At 57.3% G+C, this 21,240-nt stretch overlaps 1 protein-coding gene across 7 annotated transcripts in view; it reads right to left on the reverse strand.

The window, feature by feature from the left end:
• LOC132596377 (POU domain, class 2, transcription factor 2) overlaps positions 1-21,240 on the reverse strand; it is a 75,527-nt gene that overhangs the window by 43,027 nt on the left and 11,260 nt on the right. Inside the window, exon 2 of one of the 7 annotated variants that reach the window (XM_060293403.1) lies at positions 15,434-15,494. The exons of the other annotated variants lie outside the window; for them this stretch is intronic. The gene's annotated coding sequence lies outside the window, so the exon portion shown is untranslated. The remainder of the gene's footprint in view (positions 1-15,433; positions 15,495-21,240) is intronic. 7 annotated transcript variants of the gene reach the window in all.

Genomic DNA, 21,240 nt, shown 5'->3' on the forward strand with positions numbered 1-21,240 from the left:
CTGTGCCTCTTCCGGAATTGCGCGGTCTCTGGGCAACATCCCCAGAGGGCCCTGTTCCCCCAAACATTTATTCAGAGGAGTTTAACTTGACGGAATCAGGTTGACTCAGACCATATGAGACATAGTCCTTGCCATCATGGAAGCAAACTCTGAGCTCTGGACACTTGAAAGAAAGTGAGGGCTCTCGGGAGAAGGGTAGGTTTTTGGTGTGATAAACATTTACTGAGATGGCGACAAGCTCCTGGAAGAGCTCAGGGACAGGGAATCTAGTTCTGCTTTAGACAGTTAAAAGAGAAACCCTGAACTACGGTTAGAAACACTTTGCATGCATCTTTTCATTGAATGTCTTCCACACTCGACAAGAGAACGATTGTCACCATGCCCATTTTACAGATGAAAGAACTGATGCTCTGCAAGGTTGAATCATTTGCCTGGGACCCCACAGATGGAACCAGGATTAGCATCCAGGCAAGTGGACTCCACTTCAACCCCAGACCCCTGTGGGCCTCTTCCCTTTGGCTCAGCAGGAAACACGGGACTTGGACCTGGGCTTGCCGCCTGAGACATCCATGTGCTCCCATCCCTGACCCATGACGGCCTCCTGCCAACGTGAGCCGTTCCCTAAAAGCTTTCACATTGCTGGCCCACCCTGAGTCACAGCAAGTCTGGGCTGCACGCTGAACGGTGTCCCCGGGGCCCTGGTCACTTCTCCAAGCTCACATACCTTCAGACCCGCTCATTCCCTGCTCACCTCCTTCGTGGAGCCTCTCCAGGAAAGGCCTCTCCCTTACCTTCACGCATGACCTCTTTCTGACAATGGACTTCTTCTCAGTGCCAAAAACACCAGGCACTTTGAGGTTTGTGTGGAGAACACCAAATAGATAGAACCCAGGGCTCTGCCTCCCAGAGATTTCCCCAGAGGCAAAGCAGCACCTGTCCGGTGAGGGGAAATCCCAGGTGTGTGCAGGGTCAGACCCTCGCTCTGCCTGACCAGCTGCATGACCTTGGATTGGCAACCTCACTTCTCTGGGCCTTGATGTCGGCACAATTCCGAAGGTTCTCCCTGATTCCTCCACTCCCCAGGCCACCACCATCTCCGGCCCCAGTGACATCAGCAGCCTCCTCTCTGCAGGTCTCTGTGCTTCCACACCTGACCCTGATAGTCTCGTCTGCTCCCCACACCCGGAGAGGGTCTTTCTGAAACAATCAGGCCGTGTCGCTCCCTTGCTTCAGACTTTTCAGGGGCCTCCCTGCTTTGGGGAATAAAACCCAAACCCCTTAGTCCGGGAACTCCCTGGCGGTCCAGTGGTTAGGACTCCGCGCTTTTACTGCCGAGGGCTCGGGTTCAATCCCTGGTCAGGGAACTAGGATCCCGCAAGCTGCACAGCGGCCAAAAAAACAAAAACAAACCCCTTAATCCAGCCTACAGAGTCCTGTGTGATCTGGCCTCTGCTGACAGGTCTCCTCTCTCCCCCCAACCCCACTCTCCCCTTCACCTACCCTGCTCTGAGCCTCGCCACCTCCTCAGACCAAGTTCTTTCCTACCCTAGGCCCTTTGCATGTGCCGGTCCCTCTGCCTCGAATGCTCCCTGCCTGGTTAAATACTACTCATCTTTCAAGGCTCAGCTTAAATGTCTTTCCATCTCTGTGTTGGCTCCCTATTCTTGTCTCTCCTTTAGGGGACTTGATCGCAATTTCTCATTTTGCATTTAATCGATATTTACACTTAAAGATCTGCATCTCCTCTTAGTTTGTCGGCTCCGTGGACGTCAGCTGCGCCAGTTTTGTTCACTTCTTTATCTCCAGTGCCCAATACAGGGGCCGGCACACAGCAAGTGCTCAGACAAATGAATTGTTTATGGGGACAAGGACCCGAGGCAGAGGACTTGAGTCTTCTGAGCCTCAGTTTCCACTTCTGTCAAATCAAGATAATAATGCCTCAGGACTTCCCTGGTGGCGCAGTGGATAAGACTCCGTGCTCCCAGTGCGGGGGGCCTGGGTTCGATCCCTGGTCAGGGACCTAGATCCCACATGCATGCCACAACTAAGAGTTCGCATGCCACAACTAAGGAGCCCATGTGCCACAACTAAGGAGCCCGCCTGCTGCAACTAACACCCAGTGCAACCAAATAAGTAAATAAATAAATATTAAAGAAAAAAAGATAATAATGCCTTCTTTACAGGTAGTGAGGTGGTGAGGATCCCAAGAGACGATGAATATTGACGGTGCTTTGGGGAAAATGCTCTTCAAATATAAAAGCTCGCAAGAGCTGGAACCTCAAGGATGGGCCAGAATTAGAGAAGAACAAGAGAGGAGGGCATGGCCATTTTTCAAGTAACTTTATCTGCCAGACATTTTACGTCTCCTTGTTCACTGTCTCCTATGAGATGGTGGCACTGACCCAGAGGAGGAAATCAAAGTTCAGAGAGGAGAACCACCTTCCCACAGTGTCACAGCAAGTCCATGGCAGAGCTGGGATTTGAACCCCTCACAGCGAGGCAGTCACGTTTCCCATGCACCTCCAACAAAACTTGACCCCTTGCAGTGTTTTGTTTTGTTTTTTTCCATGCCTAGTGGCATGCGAGATCTTAGTTCCCCAACCAGGGATCGAACCCGTGCCCCCACGGCGGAAGCGCGGAGTCCTAACCACTGGACCACCAGGGAAGTTCTCTTGGTTCTTGACAACGATTTGTGGGTTGGACCAACGCAGAGGGCCTGAATGGCAGTCCTGGCTCTGCCAGTCACTGGCTGGTGATCTTGGGTGAGCCACTTCCCTTCCCCAAGCCTCAGTGTCCCCGTCTGCGAAATGGAAATAATGATCACGCCTACCCCTTAGGGTGGCCGGGGGATTCGGCAAGAGCCCAAAGGTCGAGCGCTTAGCATGCAGTGAGCGGTCCGTGAGCAGCTGCGACCTTGTTAATCTTCCATGTGCGGGAACAGCGTGAGCAAAGGTTCGGGGCACATCAGGGAGACGATGAGAAGCCGGTGGAGAGAGGGTCACCAGAAAGGACCTCTCAAATGAGGGGCGTCTGGAACCAGACAGAAAGGGCCTCCCAAGTCTGCACCTGGCTGTTGAGGAGGGAAGAGGGAAGCTGTGGAGGTCTCCTGATCTCCTTCCCCTCTCTACTCTACCAGAACCCTTCCTTCCTTCCAGGTTTCCTAGGCCTTGGCCAGAATCCCTCACACCTCAGTCACCGGCTAACCTCGTCGCCGTCCCAGGGCCCAGGCCGGCTCCAGCTCAGCGGGGCCCGGTCTTCCCTACACAGCCCACAGGGACCCTTCTCTCTTCTGTTAGTTGGAAAACTATAATCTGAAGATAATACCAAATAACTCATAAAGGTGAGAAGTGAGAACTGTTTTAGGCATAAGCAAGCACGTGACATGTGAGTAGGTACATGTGTACGTACATCACCTTTTAAACAAACTGCCCCTTCCCATGTGCCAGAGGGATCCAACACCGAGCTCTTTACCCCCCTTGGCAAAGGGGTCGCTGTGAGACCCGAGGGGTGGGGGGATGGGGGTGCAGCGCGAATGCAGGGATTCGTTGACGGGTGGGTCGCTGAGTCCTCGGGGAAGGGTGGCCGCTTGGCAAGGAGACCTGGGGTCATCTCAGAATCCTCCTCCTCTGCAGTGTTCCCCAGCTTCCCATGGATTCAACCCACAGGTGTCTGAATCCCTCTGCTCTTTCCGCCGCCACCCGCTCTGCCCCATCTCTGCACCCCTGTCCCCAACTCTGCCCCATCTCCCGGCCATCTCCCTCTCTCTCTCTCTGTCTCCTCTCCAACCTGTATGTTGCCCGGGTCCTTCCTCACTTCCTCACTGGTTCCACACATATCTCCTGAACACCATCCATGTGGCAGACACTGAGCTGGGGACAAGTGAAGCCGCCCCTGCCTTCCAGAGCTGACAGTGGAGGTGGCCCTGGGGTCTTGAGTCCATGCCCTGAGCCGCTCCCTAAAGCACCACTCTGGTGGGGCCACTCCCCTACCCAAACAGAGAGGGAAAAGCTTGGCACCCTAGGCTCTCTCCGGCTTCACCTTCCCCAGCTGCCAGGAGAAGGGGAGAGGGCAGGCTTGCAGCCTTGAGATGCCTTGGTAGGGGCACCCGGGTGGAGGGGTGACCATGCTCCCTGGCAGAAGGATCCTGTCCCCCACTCCCTCCCCAGAGAACTCTGGGCCTTCAAGGCACAGGTTTTCCGCAGGAGGGGCCAGAAATGCCCTCTGAGCAGCGCACTTTTCAGGGGCAAACCAACGTTCAGAGCAGGCACGTGACTGGAGCAGAGCCACACAGCAAGTCTGTGGCAGACAGACAGGACCCAGCCCCAGTTCTCCAGCTGCATCTCTGCAGGTGTAGACCCGGCCGCCCTCCTCCCGACATTGGCACCCCCAAGAGAAAGAGAGAAGAGTCGCTGAGCTCTGTTCTCTGTGCCTTCTGCTGCCTCTCCCAGGACCTGGGCCTCTGTTTATTTCCCCAGCTCTGGGAGGGGAGGTAGCCCAAGAGAGACTGCAGTGAGAGGGGCACGTGGGGGGACAGGCAGGACAAGAAAGTTCGAGGGAAAAGCATGCAGCCAGGCAGAGAAAGAGGGGTGAAGGGGAGGAATGACCAGGACTGTGCAGGTAGAACAGAGAGGGATGTGGAGATGCTTAAATCCCTGGAGGGAGAGGCAGCAATACAGGAGAGTCACACAGGGAGAGACAGAGACAGAAAGACGCAAAGAAAGAGAAACAGAGACGGGTAAAGTGGAAAGAGAGACAAAGAGAAAAAGAGAGAACAGAAAGTGGGAGGAGGAAGAACTGGCGGGGTAGGGCCACCAGGACCTTCTGTAAATTGTTTCCCCGACACCCTCTCATCTGGCCCTCACACCCGCACTCCTGCGGGGTGTGTGGCGCGGTCCCCAGACCTGAAGGGGCTGAGGCGGGTACGTGGGAGCGGTGTCCAGCCCCAGCCTATCTCTTTCCCCTGCCCCCAGCTGCCTCACCGAGGCAGGGGCCCAAGTTCCGTGTACAAGGGGTAGGGCAGACCCTGGAGGACCTCGACGGGGCGCCCCGGGGGTCCCCCACCCGTTCTTGTCCCCTGCCTTCTGCTCCCCTGACTTCCGCCCACGCCTCCCTCAACCTGTGGCCGTCACCTCCCTGCCTGCCCACCCTGACACCCTCCTGTCCACCCCTGCGCCCCCCACACCACGCATCCAGAGACCACCTCTCTGCTCGCCTGCGGGTTTGGGGTTAGGGAAGGGTGCCCAGCGGCCTAGCTAGGGAGGGGGCTGGTGGATTATCGAGGATGTACAGGACTGCGGCTGACGTGGACCAGGCGGGAGAGGAGGGGGTCGTGGTGATGGACGAGGCTGATTCTGCGGTGTGGTGGGGGGGGCCGGCAGGAGACGGGGTGGAGGAGGGCTGGGGGAGGGGTGGTGAAGACGCGGGTTGAGGGGGGGGCGCAGGACCAGGCTCACATTTGGCATTCAGGGCAGCTGACAATAAAAATGCTTTATTGCCAAGAAACTGGATCGATCGGGGCTGGAGGGGGCCGGCAGGGGGGACGCGGAGGGCTCAGCGCAGAGACCGGCGGCCGGGCCTCCGCAGCGACCAGGGCCCGAGCCGCCCTCCCCCCTGCGCCCCCCTCCTTGCCTCCTGCCCTTTCTCTCTCCTGCAGCCACCGCTTAGTTCTTATTATATTTTTTCTTATATATTTTTTCCCCCAGCTTCTCCTGCTCCTGTTATTTTTTTTTTCTTTTAATTTTTTAAAAAACTCGCTGCACTCCCAACGCCGCAGGCCGGGTGGGGGTAGGGTGGAGGCCTCTACCGAGGCCGGGCCCCAACCCATAGGGCGTCCAGAGCTGCCGGCTCCGGGGCTGAGCCCCACTTTGCTTCCACACACCCACCCCCCGCCCCCGTCCAATCAGGCTCCCCCCAGGATACGGGTGCCTATCTTCCCCTGCCCCTCATCCTAAGGGCCTTCACCCACCCATGAAATGACACCCCCTCTGGTGGGCTCAGGGCCCTGGCTAGGCCTTCCTCCCCTCCCCCCTACCTGGCCCCCGCACACTCCCAGAGCCATTTGACTGATGGTCAGAACTGTCCGTCAAGGGGGCTCTGAGCCCCTGGGGACCCAGATGGGAGGAGGGAAGGGGAGAGGTCGAGGGTCAGGCCACGTCCCCTCAGCTCAGCTCTTTCCCCTCCCCCTTCCTAACAAAGGGAGCAGCGGCCTGACACTCGGGGGGTGGGGGGTGACCTGGTACTGGGGGAAGCAGGGAGGAAAGAGGTTGTGGGGATGGCCGTGGGCAGGAGGCGGGGCTGGGGCCTGCCTGCCCCTCCTCTGCCCTCCCCCTCGGGTCAAGGCTAAGGTGATTCCTCAACCTCTCTCGGAGGCTGGGCTGGCAGGGGAGGAGGACCTGGACAGACAAAGAGCCGGAGCCCTGGGGAGTTGGATGCTGCGGGGACGCACCTGGGACCCAGGCAGTCCTGGCTGAGGGAGGGGCAGCAGACACCCCTCTGGCCTTGGTCTCACCCTCCGGCTGGCCCTGCCTCCCCTCCGTACCAATCCCTGTGGATCCGAGAGCCATACCGAAGCTTGGGGAGGGTTGGAGCTTGGGGGTGGGAGGGAAACTGAGGCCCAGAGAGGAGACAGAGGCAGGGTTGGATCCAGGATAGAGGCACAGCCCCAGGGTTCTCAGCACTGTCCCGGAGGAACCTCACCTTCGTTTCCCCTTCCTGCCTAGGGAGACACCCCTCCCTTCCTGCCCAGTCAGAGGAGCCCTAGATGGTGGGGTGGGGTGGGGGGTAGGCAGGGGTGGAATGTTCTTCAGAGACGGCAGAGGAGGCTGAGGAGAGGGAGAGGCCGCTGGGGTGGGCGGACCAGGAGAAAGAAATTCTAAATGTGGTCTGTCTCTAGCACTGGCCTGGTGCAGTTTCGAGGTGAAACTTCAAGTCAAAAAGGGCAGAAAACCAACGTGGACAGAGTCCTCCAGCGCTAGCGATGGCTTTGGAAGAGGGCGTTCAGAGAGGTTCTCTGGCACGCCCAAGGTCACACAGCAAAGAAGGAAGATGTGCTTCCGTCCGTCCTTGACCTAACCGGACACTGCCTCTGGGCCTCCCACCTGCCCACCCCGACTGAGGGCCAAGGGGAGCTGAGGCAGTGGATAGCTGTGAGCCCCCCACTCCCCATGCCCACGGGACAGATGAAGAGCCTCTAGAGAGAGAAAGAAACGTGCACAGCTTCTGCACTTAGATTCTTCTGCCAAGGTGGCTCTCGGGGAGAGGGCCACAGCCAAGAGGAAGAGGAGGAAGATACAACGGGCCTCTTTTGCGGGGGGGGGGGGGGCGGCTGGAACAGGTCCCCGTGGCCTGCCAAGAGGGCCCCAGATGGGCCAAGGACTATAGGGGGTCCCACTGCCCTCCCCCAAACCTCCCCTCCCTTCTCTCCCTCTCTTTCTGGGCTGGCTATCGACCGGGTCTGTGACATGGTAGATCAATACGGCAGGGATATAAAGCCGGCTGGCTGGCTGCCTGCCTCTGCCTCTCTCTCTCTCTCTCTCTCTCTCCCCCGCTTGCCTTGCTTCCCTTTCCCGGAGCCGCACCCAGGCCCCACCCCCCCACCCCCGTGTACCCCTTACCCATGCCTCTGAGGGGCCAGGGCCCCCCAGCACCACCCCCCTACAGCAGGAGAGCTTAGGGAGGCTGAGAGGTTGAACAGCCAGGAGAGGGGGTGAGTATGAGAGTGGGGAGGGAAGCAGATGGGGATGGGGGTCACGCTGGCAGGTAAAGGGGCTGGGAGAAACTGAGGGACACACGCCCTGGGAGAAAGCAGGCATCCCCTCAGTTGGAAGCAGCGCAGGGAGATGGGGCCCTTTGAAGGTATGAGACGGATGGACCTCTGGGAGGTGGGCAGGGGGTACCTGGGGGCTGGGGAGACATTGTCCTGAGCCCGTGGGGGCGGGGGAAGGCCTGGGGGGGCTGGACTAAGCTTGGGTGAGTGGATGCCAGGAACAGTGGGGCAACCCCCAGGCAGCCTGTTGCCCACCCCCAGAATCCTGGCTCCCCCTCCTTGGGTCTCTGTGGGCAGCTCCAAGTTGGCCTCGCCCCAGGGCCTGGACTGCACTGTCGAGGGGGGAGGCGGGGAGGGCTTGTGAGGCATCGGACAGGAGATTCCAGGGGAGGGCTGTGGTGTCTGAGTTGCCATATGTGTAGGGTGTGTCCCCGGTGTGCCTGGGTGGCCATGACTTTGAGTCCTTCAGCTCTGCGTGGGACTCCGGGACTGTATGTCCCCGAGTGTCTCAGCTACTGAGTCACCTCTGTGTGACCAGGAGTCTGTGGGTGTGTCCCAGGGGACTCGGGGGCTCTGTGTGTGTGTGTGTGTCCTTCCATGAGTGTCTCCTGAACCTGGATGTCCCCAAATGATGTCTAAATATGTGTAGGCAGATCTGCCTGTCCCTCGAGGGAGTGGGGTGTGTCCCCGGGAGCATCTCAGTGACCCCGGTGCCCAGGCAGTGTGGCGGCTACGTGTTCCTGTGTTCCAGGAACTCTGCTGTGTGTGTGCGAGCCCCCATCCGCGTGTATCCGAGCAGGGATGGCTCTGTGAGTGTCTGGGAACCATGACACGAGTCCCCAGGTGTCCGTGTGTATGGATTCTGTGCCTGTGTCGGTGGGTGGCTGTAGGTGTGCTTGTCTCTGGCATATTGGAGGCTCTTTCTTTCCGAGAGTGTCAGAGATCCCGTGTGCACCCCATGCATCTGTGTGACTTCCGGCGTCCCTGTGTGCCGATACCCGAGTGTGTTTCCGTGAGTGGGTCGGAGGCTCTGGCCGTGTCCCCGTGTGTGTCGTGGTGACTTGGTGCATATGATGGGGTTTCGGGTTTGGGGGGGTATCTGAATGGGGGAGGGTTCAAGGCCGAGACTGCCACTGCGATGCTGGCTAGCCCGTTTTATCACTACATCGCCTCCAAATCCGAACGTGAGGGCCTGTCTGCCTTCCTTCCTTCCCTGCCAGAGGCCCCAGACCCCTGCCAGGCTGGGCCCAGGGCCCCCTTCCCCAACCACCTTGGGTGGCCGGACCTCTGCTCCTCAGCACCCCCTGCGCTGGAGGAGGCCACCTCAACTCCACCAAGCGACCTCCGTCCCTCCCAACCCCCCCAGCACCACCGGCTCCCCCCACCCTCCCCCCACCACAAGTCCAGTCCAACCCAGACAAAAGCAATTACTCCTGAGGTAGGATGTGAGTGTGGGTGTTAGAAACAGAAAAAAAGGGGGGAAGGGAGGGGGGAGCGACACACACACACACACACACACACACACACACACACACAGAGGCAGGGATGGACAGCCAGAGACCCGCAGAGACAAGGGACAAGAGAGACACACAGAGAGTGTGAGAGAACAGACGGGGAGAGACAGAAGATGAAAGAGACCAGAAGAGACATAGACAGACACAGGAGGCAAAGGCAGAGAAAAAGAGCAGAGAAAGGGCAAACGGGAGGACCCGATGGAGAGACACACAGAAACAGAGACCGGAGAGAGAGAAACAGAGAGCACCAGAACACAGCAGAACCAAAAAGCCAGGGATGGAGCTGCATGGAGAAGAGGTGCAGATAAAGAGAGGACGGGGCCAGAGACAGGGAGAGCTAGAAAACAGAGGGGGGGAGAGAGAGAGAGAGAATGGGAGCGATACACAGAGGAACAGAAAGACAGTGAGAGAACGAGATGAGGTTGAGAGATAGAGAGATAAAAGACAGAGGGACAGGCAGAGGAGACAGAGAAAGTGAGAGACAGCTGGTGAGAGGGACCCAGAGAGACAGGCAGCTAGAGGGAAGTTGATAATGCAGGAGAGACAGACAGCAAAGCTGGAGCGGGGCTGAAGGGAGACCAAGTCCAGAGTGACCTCGAGCGCTTTCTCTCTCTCTCTCTCTCTCTCTCTCTCTCTCTCTCACACACACACACACACACACACACGCACACGGCTTCCCCCCTCCCCCAGGCCACTAGTCAGGGCTGCCCAAGCGCTCCCCACGGCCCTCTGGGCTCCTGTGAGCCACAGCAAAACAGAACCGAAAACCCAGGGATGGAACCGCGCAGGAGGGGACAGGAAGGATGGACAGGGAGGGTCAGGGCAGCAGCAGGGAGGGGACAGCGCAGACTGGGCTCAGGATCACCAGGGCAGGAGGGAGACTCCCTGTCACCGTCTCCCCCTGCCACACACAGGGACACGCATACCAAGGGCCTTGGCCGTTCCTTACACTCCGCCAGGCACAGCAGGCTGGCCAGGGGGTGGGGCCCCCAGAGAGCAGGCACGAAGCCAGCCCCTCCTGGCCCACAGCCCTGCGCACCTTCCCGGCTGCCCTCAGCCCCGTCTCTCTTATAGCCCCATCCCCCAAGCCCGGTGGTCTCAACAGCACGCTGGCTCTTACGCGCGCACGCTCGCACGCTCTGCTCTCGGCTTCCCTTTCCCGGAGCCTGACTCTGCTCCCCGGCTGACTTTCGTGCTGTCTCCGTGGCTCTTTACCTGCTTTTCTCCGTTGCATCCTCTCTCCAGGCATTTCTCTGTCGTGGGACGCACTCTGGGTCTCCCCGAGTCTCTCTCTCCCACTCTACTCCTCTCTGGCGTATTCCTGGATCCCCCCTTTCTCAGATGACCCCTCTGGCCCTCCTGTCCCCTCGCGCCCCAAGAGGAGGACGGCCGATGGCTGTGCAGGGGCCTCAGAAGCTGTCCTGGAGTCGGGGGGTGGGGCACCTCCTTTCTTGCTTTTCCTTCAAGTGCCTTTTTTCCTTCTCTCTTCCTCGCCCCCTCTCCCCACCCGCGGCAGGTCCACATCTCCCCATGGCTCTCTCTGGAGACAGAAAGCTAGACACGGACCCATATACACCCTGCACGCAAGACTGCAAACAGATCCAGGCTCAGAGGAAGAGGCGGCAATCAGGATGGGAGGAAGAGGCCAGACATGGACGAAGACCAAGACAAGGAAAAAAGAAGAGGGCGATGGAGGTGGAGCCCCAGGGAGAGGAAGACGAGAAGAGAGAAACCAGAGACCTGCAGAGACCGCGGGCAACGTGAGCTGGACAATGCCAGGGGTGGGGGTCGCGCGCTCACTGCTGAACATCTAGGGTCAGACTCTGTGACCTGTCCGCTGCCACCAAGCCCTCACCAGTGTCCTCTGTGTGAAATCAGGGTCAAGTGCCTGCCCTCAGCCCCTGGGGCTCCATGCTAGCTGGGATGGTAGGCACTCTGGCCTTCGTTTGCTCTAGGACTGTCTGGGATGCCAGGGACTCATCGGTCCCAGAAGCTGTAAGAGTTGCCAGCCACTGTCACCCCCTCTGCATCTGTAATGCCCCACCCCATGGCTGACAGCCACTCCCAGTCCTGGGTGGGTGGCAGCTGTCTCCACCCAGCCAGGGACAGCAAAGGCAACCAAAGGGATCTCCAGCGGCTTCCCGGCACCCCACAACGACAAACAGCCCCTCCCATCCCAACTCCACACCCAGCGAGGAGCGCCACCACCTGCCTGCGCCCGGCCAACCTGCTACAGCAGCACAGCCCGGCCCTCAGCCTCACACAGCCGTGGCCCATGGACCAAGCCCTGGGGCCTGCCCAGCAGCAGCCTCAAGGGGCCGCCCCCACGCCGCACCGAGGCTGCAGCTGCCCCACACCCCAAGGCCACATCTGTAACCGCACACATCCTATTCCTGGAGCCAAAGCCCTCACCCCGGGCACAACAGAGAGGTGGCTAAATGGGCCTGGGGGATCAGAGAAAACCCCAGGACCCTAGGGGGACCTACTGGCTTCTTGGTTCTTGTCTGCAGAACATCTGTGCTGCCACGCAGGCCTGCACTTCCCGGAGCATCCCAGGGCCACGCCTGCACCCTCCAGAGAGGACGTGCCCACCTTGCAGCTCAACGTCTTCTTTCTTACACAGCCCTGGGTGCTGTGCAAGTCACCTCCCCAGACCCGGCAATGGAAGCCGGGTCTCACCCACCGCCAAGCTCCTGCTTCCGAGGTATTCCAGGCCCCCTCGGGGTGTGCGGGCACTCCAGGCAGGCCCCGGCACTCATGCCAGAGTCACCTCTGGGACCCCAGGGCCCGGTCCACACCGAAGGCCACTGTGTCTTTTTGTGGAATGATGAAAGGACAGAAGGGAGGGAGACAAGGTAGGGACACAGCCCTGCTCCTGCCTCAGGTGGCCATGGGGACTCAGACCAGGCCAGCATCCATGGCCCCCAGGAGTGAACCCCCCAGCCCGAGCCACAACTTCCTCCTTGGCTTCTCCTAACCCTCAGGAGATGCCTTCCCACCCCTCCTCCCAAAGACTCCCTGAGGCCCCCCAGGCAGGTGAATTACATCCTTCTCTCGGGATCTAGCGGCACAAGGCTCAGCACAAAAGAATCCCCCGGAAATGGTGGCTGAAGGAATAAATGGATAGATGTGGGTTTATGTGTCTATGTGTTCACTTATTTATTCATTCAACAAACACTTTTTTCTTTTTGGCCATGCCATGTGGCATGCGGGATCTTAGCTCCCCGACTGGGATCGAACCCGTGACCCCTGCAGTGGAAGCTCGGAGTCCTAACCACTGGGCTGCCAGGGAAGTCCCCATTCAGCAAATACTTAGTTGAGCATTTACACTGTGCCAGGGACTGGGTGTCGACGTGTTAGACAAATAGAGACGTCTCTCCCTGCCTCAGCCATGAAGCTTAGGGCACGGAAACACTACCCGGAGAATATACGATCAGATACCGCGACAATGGCAAGACGGAAGGACAGGGTAGGGGGGCCAGTCCAGGCCAGGGGGGTTGGGGAGCCCTAGGTGGAGATCTGAGAGAGGTGGAAGGGTGAGCCTTACAGGGGTGGGCAGGGGTGGGAAGAAAGCCAGAGGAAGGGCCAGAGGGAGTGAAGGAGGGGGAGCCGCGTGGGCACCAGAGGCAGACCAGCGCCTCCAGGGCTGGAGGGGGGCTCGCTCACCCCGGGCTCCATGCTCCAGCTCCCTCCAGGGCATTGAGGAGGCCTCTGGACACGTTTTGGGGAACCACTCACCTTCCCAGTATGGTTATAAAGCAAAGACAATGGGGGGTGGGGGCAATGTTGGTTGTAATTGTTTTGCAACAAAATTAAATACCTAAAAGGGTGTGGCTCCCTTCAAACATGTGTCCCTGGGAGGCTGGACTTTCCCTGGAAGCACTCAGATGTTTTGGCCACAGCTTTCAAGGCCAGTTTTAGTTTACGGACTCCATCAACAAAACATCTCTATTGTATAATTGTCTCTAGTTTCTATCAAAACACCAACGAGTAGCCCCAGTATGATCTGTGATTAATATTAGCGCTGCTAAATGTATCAGGGTTGGCTCCAAATAAGACTTCAGGTGTTCCCTTCTCCACCCCACCCCACAAATCAAAATCATTCCCAAAGCACAAAGATTGGCCACGCGGAGGAGATTCCAAACCTGGAGTGGATTTTGGTGAAATGGAAGAATGAGAGCTTGAAGTTCAGACAGACCTGAGTCCAAATTCTGACTCTAGCATTAAGGTTACCATGGTAACCTTAGGTAACCTTAGGCCAGCTGCGCCTTCCTTCTCTGGGGCTCAGTTTCCTTCTCTTGCAACAGTGACTCACGGCTACTTCACAGGGTGGGAGGGAGTGCCCGGAACAGGCCCTGGCACAGAGGTGGCCCCTACCAAACCTCAGTTTCCTTATTAGGATATAACAGCTCTCTGGCACGTGTTACCCAATCTGTCGTGCGTATGTCCGTGAAACCTTGCATACTTAACAAACACCTATCTGAACACAAAGAACTAAAATCACAGCCCTGACTGCAACCTCCACCGACTCTGACACATAATTCCTTTTAAACACCTCTGTCACTTTAGCCCAAATTTCAGGCATTTCTCAAAGGCCAGCCTCTAGCCCCCAAATGAATTCTGCAGCCTGGAAGCTCCTTGACCTTCTTTTCAACGTCAAGAGCATCAGCGAATATGATGGTTCCTGGGAAAGCTACACTTCTGGTTCCCTGGAGAAAGCACACGTCGTGTAGTTCAGACGCCTACGTTCCTTACCGGCTAGAATAGGGCCCATGCGTGAGTTTCGGGGGGTCTGCGAACATCCTGAGGTTGGAGCACAATTGGGTAGACATAGGGATGCGTTTTCCTGGGAGAAAGTCTACACTAAATATTGTAAAACTGGAAATCCAGGGGCCAAAGTTTGCCTGAAACATGTGGTTTGGACCACAAGGGGCTTTATGAAATGTGGGGGTAGTTGCCAATATTGAAAAACCGAGAGATTTCACATTAAAGTCTGGACTCCTGGCTTCTCTTGAAAAATCGGAAAATCTGGCAAGTGGCAGGTACGTCTCTGCTTGGGGACAGTCAGTGGGGCTGAAGGGCAGCCCCCCCACCCCTGCCAATGCATTTTCCAGTCCACCGCGGTCCCTACCACACCAGATCGCAAACCCTAGCCCACAGCTTTCATCTGCTTCTCAAAGTAAGGCTGTGACACGCCCCGCCCACCCGCAACCCCAGAGCCACGAGGCTATGAGGGCAAGCAGAGGCCTCCCTGGGGTCCTGAGGCCTGTGGTTGGGGCAGCACGAGGCAGGGTCCCACCCCAGAGGCCCTGTCCCTACCCCTCCCCAGATGCTCACTGCCAGGGCCTCACCAGGCTGAGTGGAGCCAACCCCAGAGCAGATGCCCAGAGCCTCCGCTTCCTGCAGAGCTGAGCGGCTAGAGGACTCCTGCTTCTGTCTGAGAGGCTCAGCGGGCTCCAGGGAGGGGCCTGACAAATCCTCACTTGCTCAGGGGAGCTTCCAGCTGCATTTCAGGCTCCTGACTCCCGAGGCTACATGCTTTCATGGAGTAACTTCTTTCATCCTCACATCCTGTGTGTGTGTGTGTGCAGGGGTGCTGTTATTACCCTCCTTTGACAGATGGGGAAACTGAGGATCGCACAGCTGGCAGCGGGCAGAGCTGGTGCTGTCTGGCTCCCGAGCTGGAACCTGAAGGGCCTCACTAGGCTTCCGTCCTCGGGACCGCGAGTAAAGTGGGTTCTGTTATTATGCCCTTTTATAGACGAGGAAATGGAGGCTCTGACTGTCCCAAGTCACTCGCAGTTAGGAAGGGACAGAAAAGAGATCCTGACACGGGAGAGCCTGACCCCAAGCTGTGATCTGAGCCACCAAGTTACCCCCATCTCTCTCCTACTGAGCCTACCTACCACTCATTGGCAGAAATCCCCACGGTCACCAACAACCAGAACCACGGGTTTGGCCAGAAAGCCGCAGGACACACAGAGGATGAAAACACAGATCAGTCAGAGTAACCTCGCGGAGGACAGAGGCAGAACGAGGAAGGGCAGCATCCCCGGGGTGGGGCCGGAGGTGAGGATGGGAAAGCAGGGGCTTCCGAGAGGAGACTGGAGCCGGAGCACAGCAATAAGCAGAGCTCTGGGACCGTGGCCCTTACCTCTTGGGCAGAAGCAGCGAAGCTAATACATTCAAGCCACCAACCCGGTCCAGTAGAGAACCTGGAGAGAGAGGAGAAGGGATTGAGCATCCTGAGGAAATCGTGAAACGTCTCCACCTCGGGCAGAACGAGGCACTCCTGGGGCCAAGGGACCCTGCACACCACCAGGATCCACAGGTTGGTGAATGTGAACTCCTGACAGCCACTGGTTACCTTCATTTCTGGGCTCTAAGTCTCAGTGTCGCCATCTTATGAATGGGGATAACAGATGCCTTCTCTTGTAGAACGTCTGTTTTTCCCAGCAGACTGGAAGCTCCTTAAAGGGCAGGGACTGTGTCTTACACCTTTAGCCTTTGACAGAGGGCCTGGCAAACGTGGGGCGCTCATTAAGTACATGATGGATGACTGAGTGAATGGATGGATGGATGGAGGGATTAATGAATTGACAAACTATGTATCTCAAAGGACTGCAGGGAGGGTCAAATGAGAAAGAAGTGTGAAAGGGTTCTTCATTATTAGGTGCCTGTGTGCTGTGGGGAGACGAACACAAAAGTCATGATGATGTTTCTAACTGGTATATTTGTTCACTCGTTTATTCATTTGGTTAATCAGCAAATACTGAGGCTCATCTGAGCTGGGCTCCGGACCGAGCGTGGGAGGTACGGAGATGGATTAGACAAGGTCTCTGCCCTGTCTACCGGGAGCTCGAAGGCAAGCTGGGGCGACTGAATAAAGAACTGATGTCCACACACTGGGGTAAGCAGAGGATGCAGTGGGAATCCCAGGGGAGGTCAGGGGAGACCCAGGGAGGATGCAACCCCCGAGCCAAGCCTGGCGGACGAATCCACTTTAGCCAGGTGGAGGGGCCGCATGGGAGGAAAGAGAATATCAGGCCTTTGGTCACGCAGGGCTCAGCGAGAGACATGGGAAAGATGAGGCTGCAGAGATGGCAGGGGCTGCACCCAGCAGGGCCTGGTCCAAGCAGCTGCGGGGGAGGGAGATGATGCAGTTTGTCTTCAGAAAGGTCCCACTGCATGCTATGTAGAAGATGGGGAGGACGGAGAGGTCTACAGGAAATGGGGAGACCCTCTCCCAAGAGTGTTTGCTGAGCCTCTCTGCAGCCCTGCAGGAAGGCAGAGTGACGGCTGCTGTCATTCCCACTTTACAGATGCAGCAGGCGAGGCTATGAGGAGACTGACTTCCCCAGAATCCCGTACAGCTCGGTGAGGGGCGGAGCTGGTTAGAAAGCTCAGGCCTTCGTGCCTCCTACTGAAACCCTGTTTCCTGCCCTCTGGGAACGTGGTCTTCTTGGAAAAGCTGCTTGAAGCCACACAAAGACCACCCTTGCTGTGGGCATTCAGAGAAGGAGCAGGGACTGGAGGAGAGGGAGACACTTCCCACCAGGCGGGTCCTGATGAGTGGACGGTGGGCAACGTCAGAAGCAGTGGCTCAGAGAGGGAGAGCCCCGTGGGTGGGCTCACCAAGCCAGGAAGCTCACGGCTGCCTGACATCTGTGTGTCCCTGTGGGTGCACTCCCCAGACGGGAGACCTCAGGGGAGTGGGCAGGACGGCGTGGACCTTAACGTTCGGCAGGCTACTTTTCTATCTCACGGCAAATCTGCCGGCACAGATGGGGAAACTGAGGCCCGGGACCAGCCAAGGACACAAGGAATTGGTGGAGGCGGGACTGGAGTCCAGGAAGAGAAAAGAGAAAGAGATGGACTGAGACAGTGGGGAGAGTGATGATAGACAGATAGAGATAGATAGGAAGAAAGGAAAGAGAAGAGAGATGGGGAGACACAGACAGACAGACAGGAGGAGTGGAAGGAGCGCAAGCAGAGACCAGAGAGAAGCCCAAATGGGAAAGTAAAGAAGGGGTGTAAAAGTAACAAGGGGTCCGCCCAACTCCTCCCCCTCCCCCCCTCTACCTGGGCCTCCATCTTCAGGGGTCAAGGGGACCCGGACCCCCGGTCCCTGTGGGGAGGGAGGAGCTGGGGTTTCTTCCCCACTCGAAGGCAGCCCACTACCCGCCCCCCCGCCCCCGGAGCTAATCAGCGGCTGTCATCTCCACGGTGAGGTCTTGGTTAAGGAGATTTAGGGCTCGGATCAATAGGAAATTTAAAAATCGATGCAGCGCGCAGGGCAAAATCGATGGCGTTTAATCGCCTTGCCGATTCCCAGTCAAAACAATTAGCCGCGCTGAGTGTTGAACACGGTGGCGACACGGCATTAACCGTCAATATTGGTGTAAGTGATGGCGGGGCGGGCAGGGGAATCCCCGGGCCTCTTAGGGGCCCGGAGTCAGACAGCGCCTTCAGGCTGGGGTCCTCCCTGCAGACAGCGCCCCCCTCCTGCCCTGGTCTCTGCCCTCTGCCACCCTCATCTGCGATGCCCACAGGCAGGACCACCCCTGGCCCGTCGGCCTCCAATTCTCCTCCTTGTGCCATCTCCCAGGTCCCAGAACCCCCGTATTCCCCTGACAAATCCCTCTTCCAAGTAGCTAACATCTCCCCACGGGACAGGCAAGCCCTGTGGGAGCTGGGAGCCGTATTCCCAGCAGGACCTTGAGACTGGAAGATGGGAATGGGAGCCATTGAGAAGGTGCCTTCTCCGCATTTCACAGATGGGAACTCTGGGGAACAGAGGGCGAAAGCAGATGGCCCGTGGTGACCTGGCACGGAAGCAGAACTGGAACCCTGACTTCTCTGACTCCGGAGTCCCTGTTCCCCGCAGCTGCGCCACACAGAAGGGGAAGATTCCAATGTTTCCTGGGGAAGGAAAGAAGGTCCTGGCCCCTCAGCTCTCCTTGAAGCCACTAGAACTGCTTCTGGAGTGTAGGCTGGAGCCTGGCTCCACTGGGGGTCCCTACAACACCCAGTACAGGGTATGGCCCTGAGCTGGAGCTTGGGACAGGCCTGAGGATGACAGCGCCCATCAGCCCCCCCACACACACTGCCCACATACACTTCCACTGAGGAGCAGACGGACAGAGCAACCATCTCCCACAAACACATCAGCTCAGCTAAATTCAGCAGAGTAGCCCATAGTGACAGCAGCCGGGGTTTCCGGGGTGCTAGCTGCGTGCCAGGTGTGGTTCGTTGCTCTGCGGGCATGATCTTGAAGAATCCTTACAACCCTTTGGTGAGGATCATTCTCACGGTACAGATGAGGAAATGGAGGCTCAGAGAGGTGAAATCACTTGCCCAAGGTCACACATCCAAGAGGGGGCAGCTCAGTCTGACCAGACTCCGAGGGAAACGGGACAGAGTGAACAAGGTCTAATGACCGCAAGCAAGAGAGTGGATGCAAGGAGGGGGTGCAGGAACCCGGCACCTAGGCAGAGGTCCAGGAGGGGCCCACAGAGGCCCCTGAGGCAGGGGTGGGGCAAGCAAGGGGCGGGGCAAAACTGGAGACAGCCCTCGAAGCTCCTGACCCGGCAGGACGAGGATGGGAGATGGTGAGGCCGAGGCTGGCTCTCACCTTCTCTGAAATTGCTGGAGGGCTCCGAAGAGCCCCGAAGGGTCCTGGGGTGCTGCGTGGGGAGGGTGGAGGCTTCCCCAGCCACCTGCTCCCTGGCGCGGAGGCAGGGAGCGTGTGCGGGCAGGGGAGGAGGTCCGTGAGATGAGCCAGGGATTGATCTGACAAGGTCCTAATCAAATGGTCAATATCGCTGACCTGACCACTTAACCTATTGATAAGTTGGCAAGGATGGAGCAGGCGGCGAGGGCTCAGGAAGGACGGCAGCAAGAGGGCTGGGGGGCAGCCCGATGGGCAGTGCTCAGGCCCACAGTGTGCCTGGGTCTGGGGGCCTGGGAGAGGGTGGGCAGTTTCCTCCTCAAGTGCCCCCACCCACCTCCCCTCTGACAGGTCATGTGCCTTCTTCTTCTTCTTTTTTTTTTTTTTTGGCCGTGCGCACAGCATGTGGGATCTTAGTTCCCCGACCAGGGATCGAACCCGCGTCCCCTGCATTGGGAGTGGACCACCAGGGAAACCCTATGGTCATGTGTCTTCTGCGAGGGGCTTCTACCCAAGCCTCTCCCGCTGGTCAGGGCCTCTCAGCCCCACCCTGAGTGAGGCTGGGAACCGTCCCCAGCACCCAAGCCATTCCCAGCTCTCCTTGGATCGTGCCTTAGCTTCTCACACATGTGAGGGACTTCTCTGTGCCTCAATGTCCTTTTCTGTAAACTGGGGATAATTACAATAGGAAATGCCAGGAAACAACCTAGATGTCCTGTGACTGGGGACTGGTACAGTTCATGATGGTGCGGCAGCCGCATAATGGAGGGCTGCAGAGTTGTAGAAAATATGCTTGAAATAAATTCATTGACAAGGAAGCTACATTCCTAATCCATTGTTAGGAAGGAAAAAAAGGCAGGTTATAAACTGGTATGTAGTTTATGGTTCCATTTTTATGAAACGCACGCACATACACACACACTTTTTTTTTATTTTCCTAAAGAGAAAGGTTTAGAGCAGAAATCGGAACTCTTTTTTTTTTAAGTTTTTTTTTTTTTTTTTTTTGGTCGCACCGTGCAGCTTGGGGTATCTTAGTTCCCCGACCAGGGATTGAACCCGTGCCCAGTCCCTGGGCCCCAGCAGTGAAAACAGAGTTCTAACCACTGGACCGCCAGGGAAGTCCCAGAAGTCAGAATTCAGAGTTTGGTCCCAGGCATCTGACTTTTAATACATTCTTTGGGTAAACTCGTAGGCATACTCCCATTTGAGAAAAAGCTATCTAGAAAGATAGGCATCAAGAAATTAATTATTTTTTTTTTTTTTTTTTTTTTTTTTTTTTGCGGTACGCGGGCCTCTCACTGTTGTGGCCTCTCCCGTTGTGGAGCACAGGCTCCGGACGCGCAGGCTCAGCAGCCATTGCTCACGGGCCCAGCCGTTCCGCGGCATGTGGGATCTTCCCGGACCGGGGCATGAACCCGTGTCCCCTGCATCGGCAGGCGGACTCTCAACCACTGCGCCACCAGGGAAGCCCAAGAAGTTAATTTTTTTTTTTTTTCATTTAACTAGATGATCACGGTGTGATTTTTTATCCCATTGCATATCTGCATTTTCTACTTTTTCTACAATGAACATGTGTCACATGAGTTAACACCTGTTTGTAATTGCAAAAGGCGGGGCTCATGAGTCTTCCATCAGCAGGACTGTGGCAAGGCGCTCGGCAGACACACGATGAGCGGCGTTCCTCTGACCCCTTTCCCTTTCCCAGACAGGCTCGTCTCATGTTCCCCCTGCCTCCAAGCCCAGCCGAGCCCAGAGCCCCCAAGAACGTGAATGAATCTGAAATCTGCTGAGTGGAGAAGCTCCTCTGGTTTCTCCTCTATTAGAGAGGACAGGGTAGGACCTAGCCGAATTCTGTGCCCTGTCCCCGCTTCAGGAAACTGGCTGAGGGCTTCTGGGCAGGAGGGACAGCTGGAGGGGAAGCCGAGGCCCAGAGGGAAGGAATGGATTTTCCCAGCATCACACAGCTGGTTGTAACAGAGCTGGGACCAAAGCCGGCTCCTGGGTTGTGCCATCCCACTGCCGAGAGGAGAAAAACCTGAAAGATCAAGTGTGCACGTGGGCCAGAGGACTAGTGAGAGGGCGTGAGATTCTACGGAGTGGAAGAGCATGGGGTCAAAAAGCTGTGTGACCCTGGGCAAGTCACTTCATCTCTCTGAGCCTCAGTTTGCTCAAACATAAAACGGGGATAACACCTGCCTCACAGTGGTGGTGTGAGAAGTCAAAAAGACCATGCTTACAACCAACTTAGGAGAGGGACTGACACAGAAAGGGGCAAGTAAGTGGTGGAAATG

Source organism: Globicephala melas, unplaced genomic scaffold (assembly GCF_963455315.2).
Source record: "Globicephala melas unplaced genomic scaffold, mGloMel1.2 SCAFFOLD_642, whole genome shotgun sequence".
Classification (NCBI taxonomy): domain Eukaryota; kingdom Metazoa; phylum Chordata; class Mammalia; order Artiodactyla; family Delphinidae; genus Globicephala; species Globicephala melas.